Genomic DNA, 14,097 nt, shown 5'->3' on the forward strand with positions numbered 1-14,097 from the left:
TCTCTCTTATATGGAGACCTAAACTTTTCTCATACCCCGGGACCTGAAAACAGATCGGATTGAGGTGTTGGCCTGCTCCTTTCAACAAAATGTTCTTTTCAGGTCATCCCCCCAGTACCCTCCCTTATCTTCCCTTTGTTTGAGGTCCACACTGTCACATTTTACCAGCCCTTCTTCATGTGAGTGGCAGTTGTGTATCGCCCTCTGGCCTCCTCCCATCAGTTCCTGGATCATTTTGCCACCTGGCTTCTTGTAACATAGTTAGTAAGGCCGAAAAAAGACATTTGTCCATCCAGTTCAGCCTATATTCCATCATAATAAATCCCCAGATCTACGTCCTTCTACAGAACCTAATTGTATGATACAATATTGTTCTGCTCCAGGAAGACATCCAGGCCTCTCTTGAACCCCTCGACTGAGTTCGCCATCACCACCTCCTCAGGCAAGCAATTCCAGATTCTCACTGCCCTAACAGTAAAGAATCCTCTTCTATGTTGGTGGAAAAACCTTCTCTCCTCCAGGCGCAAAGAATGCCCCCTTGTGCCCGTCACCTTCCTTGGTATAAACAGATCCTCAGAGAGATATTTGTATTGTCCCCTTATATACTTATACATGGTTATTAGATCGCCCCTCAGTCGTCTTTTTAACACCATTAACACCCAGAAATGTTTTAAGAAGTTGCAGTTATCATTGGCTCCAATCTGCTCCCTCTCCTGTCCTGACTCTGCACTGAAACATTATGATGAGACATTGCAATGTGCCCTGGATTAAGTTTCACCTCCTACACATAGAACAACTCGGTACAGACAGCGACAACCCTGGCAAATGCTGTAAACTATCGCTTTTCTACAGCGTTACTCCAGGTGCGCTGAACAGACATAGAGATAATCCAACCTGGCAGAATATTTCAGCCATTATAAGGTTAGCTTAAAACATACAACTCTACCCTTCACCTCTCTAAAAAATCCTACTTCAACACCCTCATCACCTCACTATTCAATAATCCTAACCAACACTTTTCACTCTCCCTCAGTCAAAAAGAATATGGCTAATTATTTCAAAGAAAAAATTGATCATATCCGACAGGAAATTTTCTCCCACTCCTGTAATGTTATGCATTCTCCTCCCTCCAGCTGAGCATCTTTCTTACTTTCTGTCTTTGAACAAGTCACGCAAGTAGAAGTCACTAGGCTCCTTGCATCTTCTTGCCCTACTAGCTGCACCAGTGCCCCTTTTCCCTCACATCTCCTCCAGTCCCTTTTCCGTGCTGTCACCACTCACTTAACTAAAATACTTAATCTCTCTCATCTGGTATTTTTCCCTCCTCCCATCAGTTCCTGGATCATTTTGCCACCTGGCTTCTGAACTTTCTATCCTGTGGCATCCCCACTCTCATCATAGTGGGCTTTATCATCCCCATTGGTGAATCTCTCTACCCACCTGCCGTTCATCTTTTGTCACTAATTTCCTCCTTCAGCCTTTCACTTTTCTACATATGAAGACTAGAATACCATGGACCTGGTCTTCTCACAGATCTTCTCAGTGCATGACTTCAGTAACTCCTCTCTTCCGCTCTCTGCCCACAACCTTCTTTCATTCTTTATCCAGAATTGTCACCCCGCTCAGGTCACCCCCACATTCCACACATATAAAATTTTACCTGCCATTAACACCCAGACATTTTTTAAGAAGTTGCAGTTATCATTGGCTCCAATCTGCTCCCTCTCCTGTCCTGACTCTGCACTGAAAAATTATAATGAGACATCGTAATCTCTCTCATCTGGTATTTTTCCCTCCCCCTTATAAACAATCATGCATATATCCATTACTTAAAAAAAATGCCTTGACCAAAACTGTGCTGCTAACTACAGACCTTTCTCCAATCTACCCTTCATCTCTAAACTCCTACAATCCTTCTCTCAGAAAACTCTCTTCTTGACCTTTTACAATCTGGTTTCCGCTCTTTACATTCTACTGCAACTTCCCTCACTAAAGTCTCTAATAAATCTACTAACAGCTAGATCTAATGGTCACTACTCCGTGCTGATTCTCCTGGATCTCTCTGCAGCTTTCAAAACTGTGGATTACCAGTGTGATAGAAATATTTATATCGTGTAGATCTCACTTGCATGTATACTCCTCTATAATCATATATACTCAAATAAGCGCAAATATATCTATATACATTATAATCAATGGCTTAAAATGGCTGACATAAACTAATATAAGCCAGACAGACTGTTCGGTGTTTTCCACCCGAAAAGCAGAAGAACTCCAGATGTATTAAGATGTATTCGTGTACAGACTCATTCTTGAGCACTCAAAATACTCAGTCTTATTGGGAACGGCCACAGCACACACGGGATAGATTTATCCAACCCAAATTTCCAAATCAAATGGCGCCCAACGAGGCATGGATGAAACACACGGCGACCCCGCTGACCGGAGAGACGGAGGTGTTGGCCACGGCCTTGGTTCACGGGACGGAGACTGCGCAGCTCCATAAGTAAGGTAAGAAAATGTTATCATCTTACCTGAAAGTCCCCTGTGCCCAGTCCGGGTCTATACCTCTTACCGGTCAGGTGTGGTCACCACCGCATTCCCAGGTAGTGTAAAAAGTCCAAAGCCTGTACCCAAAACCCTGGGATCAAGGTGTCTGCTGTGTGCCGTGTTTGTGTTCTGTGTTTGTGTAGATCCGGGAGAAGCAAGGAGCAGTGACTGTTTGTGGTTGCTGGGTAACAGACCGCAGGAGGTCAAATCGCTCGATAAGTTATTGCAGGATTCCCGTGCATAGGAGGGACAGGTAGTCCCGGGGCAGGTGGTCCCAGGCTCCAGGCATGGGTAGTGATAACTTAGAGGGCTACTGCAGATTTCCGTAGTGCCAGCTATCCAGTTAGGATGACGGACCGGGGTGGTAGAATTCCCACCTGCTGTGTTTCTCACTCAGGTGGCCCGGGCATAGGTGTGCTCAGTGCGATTGGCAGTAGTCTGTTCCCAGCGCAACCTGCACGTGTCACAGAATTAAATGGGCATCTCTCGGATGTCTGTATCTGTTTGGTTCGATTCATGTATCGCTGCTTATAGAGCATATAATTGTATAGAAAAGTTTTTTTTCTCTTCCTCTTTTTCTTTTTCCACGCCGCAAGCAGAGATATATGCATTGTAAATCACACTGTCACAACCGTTTTTTGTTTTGTTTTTTTTCTCTTCTTTTTGTTGCTAAGTTTCCTGTTTTTGCATATATCTGGCTATGGTATAGCATTTATTTGAAGAGGTGAAACTAAATGATATCTATCATTTTTGATGTGACATACGTGATTTTTTTTGTAAAACAGCAGCTGCTGATAAAAAGGGGAAGAGTGTCTCTGACTGCATTTGAGCGCAGAGTACAGAAGAAAAAAAAGGGGGAGAGAAGAGAAGCCGTTTTAATTTAATTTTCTGTTCTTTGTTTCATTTTGAAGTTTTTAGACTTTTTAAAAAAAAGTTTTTCAAAGTTTCTTTTCTTTTCTGCCTCCTCACTTTTTTGTTTAAAAGGTTTTTTTTTTTCCTTTTCTGTAAAGATCCTGAGTTTTGGATCGTGTACCGAGTTTTTGATGTTTTTTTTATGTTTTGATTTCAACATACTGCACCAATTTTTGGAAGTGTTCCTTTCTTTTTTTTATTTATTTTATTATTTTTTGTGTTTTTATATACCCATTTGTTTGAAGCTTTTTGTTGTGGTTTTTTAATTTTTCTTTTTGCATGGGGAATAAGGTGGCCAAGTAACAGGAGGGTCTTTTACTTCCTGATGAGAAAACGGCCAACCAGATAGTAGCAGAGCACGAAGGTGTTAAGTACGTGAAGAATTTTAGAAGGTATAAAGTATGTGAAATTCATAAGAACGGCAGAATTCAAGCTGCAGAATGGCATGACGTGGAAGGGAAAATAAGGGAAGTTAGCTGATGTTACATTGCTCAATGCTGATACTTGGTGCACAGTAGCAGCAGAGCTTACATCGTTTAGGTGGTACAGAGAGATATGTGAGCAAACCAGGAAGTGATTTTTATGTATATAAAATGGGGAAAGGTATTAAGCCATCAGCGCCTCCCATGCTCTCAATAGATTCCATGGTATAGGGAGTTTTTGCACAGTATGTGGTGCGCCCCACCCAACCTTTGTACATGGAGATGGCGCTGTTGCTCTGACCACACAGTCTCAGGCTGCATCTGCCATCAAAGAAGAAGGAATTTTCTTTTTTTTTGTGTGTGTCTTTCTCCTCTCTATCCTCCTTTTTCTCTGTCACTCTCTCCTCCTTCTCCTCTCTCACTCTATTTTCCTCTCCCTCTCTCTATCTCCTCTACACATCTACTCCTTCTTCTCCTTCTCCACACCTCTTTCCTTCTTCACTCCCCCACCACACCTATCTCCTCCTCCTCTCTCTCCACACCTCTCTCTCCTCCCTCTGTTCTCCTCCCTCCTTCTACATCACACTCCTCACCTCCTCCTTCTCTTTCACCACACCCTTTGCCTCCTTCTCTCTCTCCTCCACACCTCCCATCTTCTCCTCTCTCTGTTCCTCACTCCTCACCTCCTCCTATACTCTTTTTCATCAACCCCTCCTCCTTCTTCTTCCTCTTCTTCTTCTGTGTTGCCAGCTGGGCCAACCCCCAATCCAAACAATGTAGTGCTTACAGCACAAGGCACCCCTTCTATGTTTCCAATACAGCCCAGCCTCTGACAGTCATGGTATCGGGGGAGGAAGGTGGAGATCCCCCAGTAGAAGGCACCCCCCAAGCTACAGACACATCAGGCAGCAGACAGCTCAGCCCTGGGTGCAGAGGGGGGGAGGACTGATATCATCATCATCATCTGTTGATAATGTGCAACTTCAGCACCGGTCAGAGCTGCCTACATTCACACCAACATAGAACTATAAGCCTATGCTTCAGCAAGGGGGAAGACATCCACACACAAAAGGCAGGTTCTAAGTCCAAAAATCAGCCAGTGTATGACCCCAGCACACGCTATCACAACTATTCCTCTGATGAAGATGAAGAGGGAACATCATACATGCTGCCCAGTACCAGGAAAAGAAACCCACAGGCACCAAGAATGCAGGGGCAGATAGAGGCACCACCATTACACTATGTGCACTTCAAGTCAGGTGACAATCTTCCAGACCCAGGGATGCATCCCATGCCATTTTGCCAAAGAATGCAGCAGAACCAGCGCACATATGCAGCCACCTGGAATGATCTGTGGGCCGTGATGGAGATAAAGGCAGGTGATGCCTTCTGGCCAATCATGAAAGAACACTTCAAGCTGTCAGCAGACTTAGACGTACATGCCTGGGAGTCAGGGCCGAAGCTGATTGAACAACTCAGAGAATGGGCCAAAGGCAGGCTGGCTGGACAGGCCCTCAGCTTACATGATATGAGTCAGGAGAAGACAGAGACTGTGGAGAAGTTCCATGGCAGAGTAATGCAGGTTTTCCAGGACCTGGGCTTCACCATTCATGATCAGATACACAGGCAGATGTTGGCACAGGCCTTTGTGCATGGACTCAGAGAACCAATCAAGAAGCCACTGATAGTGGCTAGGCCCGAGTACAGGTCAATAGCAATGGACACCCTGCTCACCGTAACCAAAGGGATCGAGTCCCAACCAGGAGTGCGGAAGACAACACCCCTTATGGCGGCCATAGACTCTGAAGAGCCACCGCAATACCGAGACAGAAGGAACTCAGATGTTTCAACTGCGGCAAATTGGGTCATTACCAGAGCCGGTGCAGAGCTCCATCACAACCCAAGACCCTGCCCAGAGGAGCAAGCCGAGGAGCAGACAAGGTGGACAGTGAAGCGCCCCATCCATAGGACAGGGGCAAGCCAGGTCCGCAAGACACCACGCTCCTGACATGCAAAACCCCTTCAGCAGGACCAACCCCTCAAATTACCCTGAAAGTGGATGGCGTTGTCAGGTCTTTTCTTGTGGACACTGGTGCAGCCAGAAGTGTGATGAGACATGTGGAACTCCCTGACCCTATCTGCCTATCAGAATCCTCTGTGTCTTGCGTAGGCATCGACGGTCAAGTCAGAAATTCTCAGCTTACAAAGCCTCTGAGCGTGTGCACTCAGCCAGGACACTCTATCCTGTCCCAGTTTGTGGTGTCAAGAACCTGCCCACTCCACCTACTGGGGGCAGACCTTCTATAGAAACTTAAAGCAACCATAGTGTTCCAGGAAGATGGGACTGTGACCCTTTCTTCACCTCTGACCCAGGAAGAGTCAGTCATGCTGGCAGCCTTACAGGAACCTCAAACAACCCATGAAGGCCTACCCAAGGAGGTACTGGACGTAGTACCAGAAAGTCTATGGTCTAAGAGACCCCAAGATGTGGGAAAACTTCAGGTTGCCCCGGTGCAGGTATCGCTCAAGCCAGGTACTCCATATCCTCATAAGGCCCAGTATCCCTTGTCCATCGCACAGAGTCAAGCCGTCTCAGACCAATTGAAGGTGTTCCTGGAAATAGGGGTCGTTGTCCCCTGCACCTCTCCTTGCAATACTCCGCTTTTCCCCGTCATTAAAAAGACTGTAAAAGGAGAGCCAGCCAAGTTCAGAATGGTACATGACCTAAGAGCGGTGAATGACGCTACAGTATTTGAAACTCCAATTGTGCCGAATCCACACACCCTGCTCTCAAATGTGCCTTCCACAGCAACAGTGTTCACGGTGATCGACCTGGCAAATGCTTTCTTCAGTGTTCCCCTCCATCCAGACGACCAGTTCCTGTTTGCCTTCACGCATCAGGAGGCACAGTACACATGGGCGGTGATGCCCCAGGGGGCCCAGAACAGCCCCTCGCATTTCACCAAAGCAATGTCCACAGTTCTCGCCAACTGGATCACAGAACATGCAGAAGTGACCCTGCTACAATACGTGGACGATCTACTCCTTTGTGCAGTTGACTTTGACACGTGTAAAGCACATTCTGTGTCTCTCCTACTCTACCTGGCGAAACAACACTGCAAGGTCTCGAAGAACAAAGTCCAGTGGTGTCTGAAGCGAGTTACGTTCCTTGGGCACTGCATTGCTCACCAGACTAAACACCTGACAGATGACCGGAAGACCACAGTGGAGAAGATGGCTCCTCCAACAACTCCAAAGGCGCTACAGGCCTTCCTTGGTCTAGATTCGTATTGCAGAGCCTGGATCCCTGATGCTTCAGGCCTAATGCAACCTCTGTATGACTGCGTTAACGTAACCCCATTCCTGCTAACAGATGTGGCCTTCATTTCGTTCAAGAAGCTAAAAGACTCAGTAGTCTCAGCGCCAGCGCTAGGCCTACCTGACTACGAGAAGCCATTCCGTCTCTACCTGATGGAGAAAGAAGGCCATGCTACTGGAGTCCTGACACAGACTCATGGGGGAAGACAGAGGCCTCTAGGCTATTATTCAGCTCGCCTGGATCCAGTTGCAAGGGGAGCCCCCTCCTGCATGAGAGCAGTATTTGCAGCACACGCCCTCCTGGACAAAACAGCTGACATCATTCTTGGACATCCACTGGACATCCTGGCTCCACATGACATCTCAGCAATTCTCAATCAAACCCATCCAAAACATCTCTCCACCGCAAGACATCTTCGTCTACAGTGCTCACTACTACTGCCTGACAACGTCACCATCTCCAGATGTACAGTCCTCAATCCGGCCACTCTACTCCCACTCCCAAGGGGGGATACAGATACGAACCCTCCAGATCAAAATCTGCATGATACCTTCCACAAGGATCTGGATTTGCTCCGACCGGATGATCATGATTGCTTCAGCATCATGCAACAGGAAACAGCAGGACTACCCAATGTGGCAGAAGAGCCACTGGCCAACCCAGAGTTGATCCTCTATGTAGATGGCTCCAGGAAGGAAGGAAGATTTCACACGGGATGTGCAGTGACCAGCCATCAAGAAATCTTGTGGTCCAGGAGTCTGCCACCTAGCCTGTCAACCCAAGAAGCAGAACTGATAGCGCTGACGAAGGCTTGCCAGATTGCAGAAGGCAAAACTGTGAATATTTACACCGATTCAAGGTATTCGCATGGCATAGCACACGACTTCGGACCCATCTGGGCTGCAAGAGACTTCATCACAGCAAGCGGAACAACCGTAAAGCATCATGGAGCTATTAAAGACCTACTGAGCGCACTCCAACTCCCAAAAAATGGTGGCAGTACTAAAAGTCAAAGCACATGGAAAATTGAACACAGTAGAGGCATGGGGTAACAACATGGTGGATATAGCAGCCAAAGAAGCAGCCAAAGGAAGGCAAAATGGAGAAGTGGGAGAGGTCGTAGAGCCGGACGGCTACTACATGACGACTGAAGACAAGAAACCTGACCAGATGACATCCTGGGATCTGCTCAAAAAGCTGCAAGAGCATGCCCTAAAAAAGGACAAGAAGGAATGCTGGATGCGGAATGGAGCAACACATGAAGAAGGAAGGGTATACGCAATGGACTACAAACCCTGTTTATCCCGAAGCATGTATCCAATGGTGGTCCAGTGGGCACATGGGCCCACACACAGATCAAAGACACAGATGAATGATCTGATTGGTGCTTACTAGTTCGCTCCAGGGATCTCCACCTTAACAGCCAAGTTGACTAGCAGCTGTCTGACCTGCGGCAAATGCAACCCTGGAAGAATGGAGAAAGTTCCCACACATCATCTTGCCAGCCCGCTGTAGCACTTCCAGAGGATCCAGATAGACCACATCCAGATGCCGCCAAGTGGAGGTTTTGAATATGCCCTTGTGGTCGTGGACGTGTTCTCAGGATGGCCAGAAGCTTTCCCAGTGAGGACCCAGTCAGCAAAGACTACTGCAAAGAAGCTACTCTCAGAGATGAGATATGTAGATATGGGGTCCGAGAAGTGATAGAGTGACCAGGGACCCGCATTCACAGCAAGTCTCACACGAGAGATCTGGTCAGCAGTAGGGTCAGACTTAGGCCTACACACTCCCTACAATCCCCAGAGTAGCGAGAAAGTGGATAGACTGAATGGGACACTTAAGAACAGGATGTTGAAAGTTGCCCAAGAGACACGCAAACCATGGCATGAGACACTCCCAATCACACTACTTAGTGTAAGGCACACTCCCAGAGGCTCAGAAAAGCTGTCACCATATTAAATTTTGTTTGGGTCTAGCCCCAGGTTAGGGGTATTCTTCCCTCAGCAGCTGACTATGTAATATGATACTTTGTCTGCTAATGTAATTGAACTCACCAAGAAACTTGCTAACATCCGCTCTCGAGTTTTCTCTTCATTACCAGATCCAGGATCGGTACCCGGTTCACACTCCCTGAAACCAGGAGACTGGGTGTTGGTGAAGAAGTTTGTGAGGAGAACGCTCGACCCCAGATTTGATGGTCCCTTCCAAGTGCTGCTGACGACACCAACCTCTGTGAAACTAGAGGGAAGGCCCACTTGGATCCACGCCTAAGATACGCCTAAGCCAGAATGATCCTGATGATGGAAAAGACAGTCAAGGAAACAACAAACCTGATGCCGCATCTCCTCCTGGACGAACCTATCCGAATTCAGATTCACCCACCTGATGGCTCCTCCAATCCTGATGATGACGACGAATATGTGGAACTGATCGAACAGAGTCGCCAATATGAGACCATGCATGTTTCTACCCCCGTTTAGGGACAGATCTCCTGATCGCCCATTGCAAAAGTCTGTACGGTGTAGGGCGTAGGCACTAGGTTTGCGTCAGTTTGCCGGCAGCATAAAAGAGTTGCAGCGCTTTGGGACAGGAGGCTAGGCTTAGGGCAAGTGATATCTAAGGGGGGCTTGTGATAGAAATATTTATATCATGTAGATCTCACTTGCATGTATAATCCTCTATAATCATATATACTCATATAAACGCAAATATATCTATATACATTATAATCAATGGCTTAAAATGGCTGACATAAACTAATATAAGCCAGACAGACTGTTCGGTGTTTTCCACCCGAAAAGCAGAAGAACTCCAGATGTATTAAGTGCTGATGCGATGTCTCAACTTTGTCCCAGATGCAGAGAACTTCATTTTAGTTGCTTAATCAGCAGTCATATGTGCATTAATCACAATATTCCATATATATTCAGATAACCAATAACAGAGGAGCTAGACAATATGTTAATTTACTAACCACCCCTAACCACTCCTTTCTATTTGCAATTATAAAACTATGTATCAGGAAATAAAGAGTCAGTATTGATGGAATGCTTTCCTGTCACAATCGTGTACAGACTCATTCTTGAGCACTCAAAATACTCAGTCTTATTGGGAACGGCCACAGCACACACGGGATAGATTTATCCAACCCAAATTTCCATATCACCAGCTCCTCCTCACTATGCTCTGCTCTATTTGGTTCAAGGACACTGTTCTCTCCTGGTTCTCCTCCTTCCCTCTTACTGCTCCTTCACTTCGACTTTTGCTGGCTCCTCTTTCTCTCCCCTTCCCCTTACTGTTGGGGTTCCTCAAGGATCAGTCTTAGGCCCCCTCCTTTCCTTCTTGCACACTGTCTCTATTATACAAACAATCAGTAGATTCAGTTTTCAGTACCATCTCTATGCTGATGACTCCCAATTATATACTACTACATATAATATACTATTACTACAAAATACCTGTGATTGTCTTTCCATTGTCTTTAACATTATGTCCTCCCTCTATATAAAACTGAATCTGTCAAAAACTGCACTCCTTGTGTTTCCTCCTTCCACTAACCTATCTATGCCCGATATTGCCATTTCGGTGTGTGTCTCCACCATTACTCCCCAGCAACATGTCCGCTGTCTTGGTGTTATATTTGATTTAATTCTTTCCTTTTCTCCCCACTTCCGATCACTTGCCTGCTCATGTCACTTGCAGCTTATAAACATCTCTAGAATTAGACCTTTTATTACCTTGACTTGGCAAAAAACCTTACTGTAGCTCTTATTATTTCTTGTTGGGACTATTTCAACTCTTTACTAATCAGTATCCCTTTTACTAAACTCTCTCCTTTCCAATCCATCCTGAATGTAGCAGCCAGGATCATATTCCTTGCCAACTGCTAGACTGATGCCTCTTCCCAGTGCCAGTTACTACACTGGTTGCCCATCCAATACAGAGTTCAATATAAACTTCTCACTCTCACCCACCCTCAAAGCACTCCACGGCTCAGCACCCCCTACATCTCCTTCCTCATCTCAGTCTACCAGCCTTCCTGTGCCCTGCGTGCTGCTAATGACTTGAAATTAATATCCTCAATAATCCCAACCACTCATTCCCATCTCCAAAACTCTTCACGTGCTGCGCCAATTCTTTGAAATATACTACTCAGGCAATTTGATTAATTCCCAATACCGACAGATTTAAGACTGGCTTATCGCCCCATCTCACTTGTCTAACTAGCTCTGTTTGGCCCATACAATATTTTCTTCAAAATATGACTCCTGTAGCATCTGTTCACACTCTCCATGCAGTTAATAGTCCTCTGTGTCTGTTCTGTACATACACTAGCTGGCGACCAGTTCATGCAGCGTTATGTGCATACCCTTTTAGTATATTATGGCTGTATTCTACAATATAAACACATTTTATCATTTATCTTTCATGCCTCCCCTATCTCCTCATAGATTGTAAGCTTGCGTGCCGCACCCTCACTCCTTCTGATATCTGAGTTATGCTTATTCTGTAATGTTTATATTGTCTGTACAAGTCCCCTCTAAAATTGTAAAGTGCTGCAGAATATGTTGGCATTATAAAATTATTATTATTATTATTCTGTCATTCACAGTTGAGGTGTACCTACAATAAAAAATGCACACCTCTCCATTCTTTGTAGGTTGGAAAACTTGCTAAATTGTCAGTGTATCAAATATTTATTTTCCTCAGTGTATTTAAATTGTTTAAATGATAATCAAAGTAAGTTATAAAATATTAAGCAGAACAACAAGTTAAAAGCATGCCTTACATTATAAAATTAATTGTGAAATTTTGTGGTAAAAAGGAGAGCTGAGGTACCAGCCAATGACTTGCCGCACGTGTATAATGGTTTCCCTTTTCAGAGCTTTGCAACAAATTAAGAAAGATCATGGTGCTTGCTCAAAAGTGTATTATAACTGTTACTGAAAGAAACAGAAAGAGCAGCACCGACCAATCCTTTAAAAAGGACAGTCCTTTATTTTTCAATACATCGGGACATCAATAGGGTACCCAGGAGAATGCAGGGTGCAGAAGAGATTGTGGACTGCGGCCATTTAGTACCTGTCTGGAGCTTCTAGGGATGTCAAGGTGTGGGAGTGTCTTTCTTATTATAAGGCTTCTTTCACACTAGCGTCGGAATCTCCCCGTCGCAATGCGTCGGGGAGAGATTCCGACGCTAGCGTTTAGCGCATTGCACAATGGAGGCAGCGGATGCATTTCTCCGGCGCATCCGCTGCCCCATTGTAAGGTGCGGGGAGGTGGGGAAAAAGCGGTCCGTCAGGAGCAAAAAACGTTACATGTAGCGTTTTTTGCTCCCGACGGTCCGCAGAAGCACGATGCATCCGCAAATCCACACCCTACCACATCTTTAGAAAACATTTACAGTGTTAACTACAAAAAATATTTTGACAATACATGTAAAATAGCAACCAATTGTAAAAACATTGATAGGTCAAACCTATCATTCAATGCTAATGGACCATGTGCACAAGACTTCATTATCCATTTAACCTACCCTCTTAATAACATTTTATTATGGGCTCCCGCTTGCTGAGAGTAATTAACCCTTTCCTAACCAGCAAAGCTTAATGCATTAGGGTTTGATCCATGGAATCCTTGAATATTGGGTAGCCTTTTACACTACTAATGGGTTTATAGTGCTCATGAAAATGAATAAAGAGAGGTCTAACAGTTTTTCCGATATAATAACAATGGCAAAAAATAATATACACCACATGTGTGGTTTTCCATGATATGAAATCATTTACTTGATGTCTAATTGAAACTATTTTGTTTTATTAGTTATATGCATATAAATTTATTTTGAAATGTTTTTATCAATCCAATTATTTATCTCAGGATTCATTATTTTATGGACCAGAGTTTCCCCAAGTAGCATCCTCTACTATATGAAAAAATCATTTTTCGGACTGCTATACTGTGCAAATCTTTGTTCCTTTCAATCACTATGCTTAAAATTAAAAATGAATTACAGTCCTGTTTATTATTACTCATTTTTTTATCTCTTGAAGAAGTCTTTCCGGATTGGATCCTTGATGTTTTTTCTACTTTTTCCAGGGTTTCACTCAGAAGTCTAGGAGGACACTTCCTCATATTAAACCTTTCTTTTAATTCTTGCAATTTAAATATACTTTTGTCGCTGTTGATTTTTCATAACCTTATAAACTGGCTCTATGGCAAAGCTTTTTTTGTATGATAAGGGTGTACACTTTTATAGCATAGCATAACTTAATCCCATAATGGATACAATCCTGCTCCTATGTTCGTTCATCATACCATAGATGAACCATGAACACCGGGCCACCAAATCATAATAGGACACTCCATACTCAAAGCATTAAATATATAGACAAAAGGAGTTCAAGTCCAGGTTAATATATAAAAATATCAGTTTTATTTATATTCAACACTAATAACATTTCTCATAAAATATCATATAACTAACATTACATGCACAGCAATGAAAGCAAAAACTGCGCCAGACCTGTGTGACCAGCCACTAACCGCTATTAAATTAATAAGGTGCTTAGTGACACTATAGTACTTTGTGGGACAAGGAAACCCCCAGGATATAATATTACTATATAATGTGACCTAACATCTCTGAAATCGTCAGAGTGTCTCTATCTTACATCAGCACAACGTAATAAACCTGGTATGCTTCCTTACCCATGTAGCAGACAGCGGATGGTCGCACAGTGCAGCCCCAACGCGCGTTTCGCGTTGGCTTCATCAGGGGGCGGTACTGTGGTGTGTGTGGGGGAGATATTTATATGGTTTACAATTGTCCGTAATTGTGCACAGGATGTAGCGCATGTGTGCCGCAGACCGCGCCGAGTACTGCATTATGTC

This window comes from Ranitomeya imitator, chromosome 4 (assembly GCF_032444005.1).
Source record: "Ranitomeya imitator isolate aRanImi1 chromosome 4, aRanImi1.pri, whole genome shotgun sequence".
In the NCBI taxonomy this organism is placed as follows: Eukaryota; Metazoa; Chordata; class Amphibia; order Anura; family Dendrobatidae; genus Ranitomeya; species Ranitomeya imitator.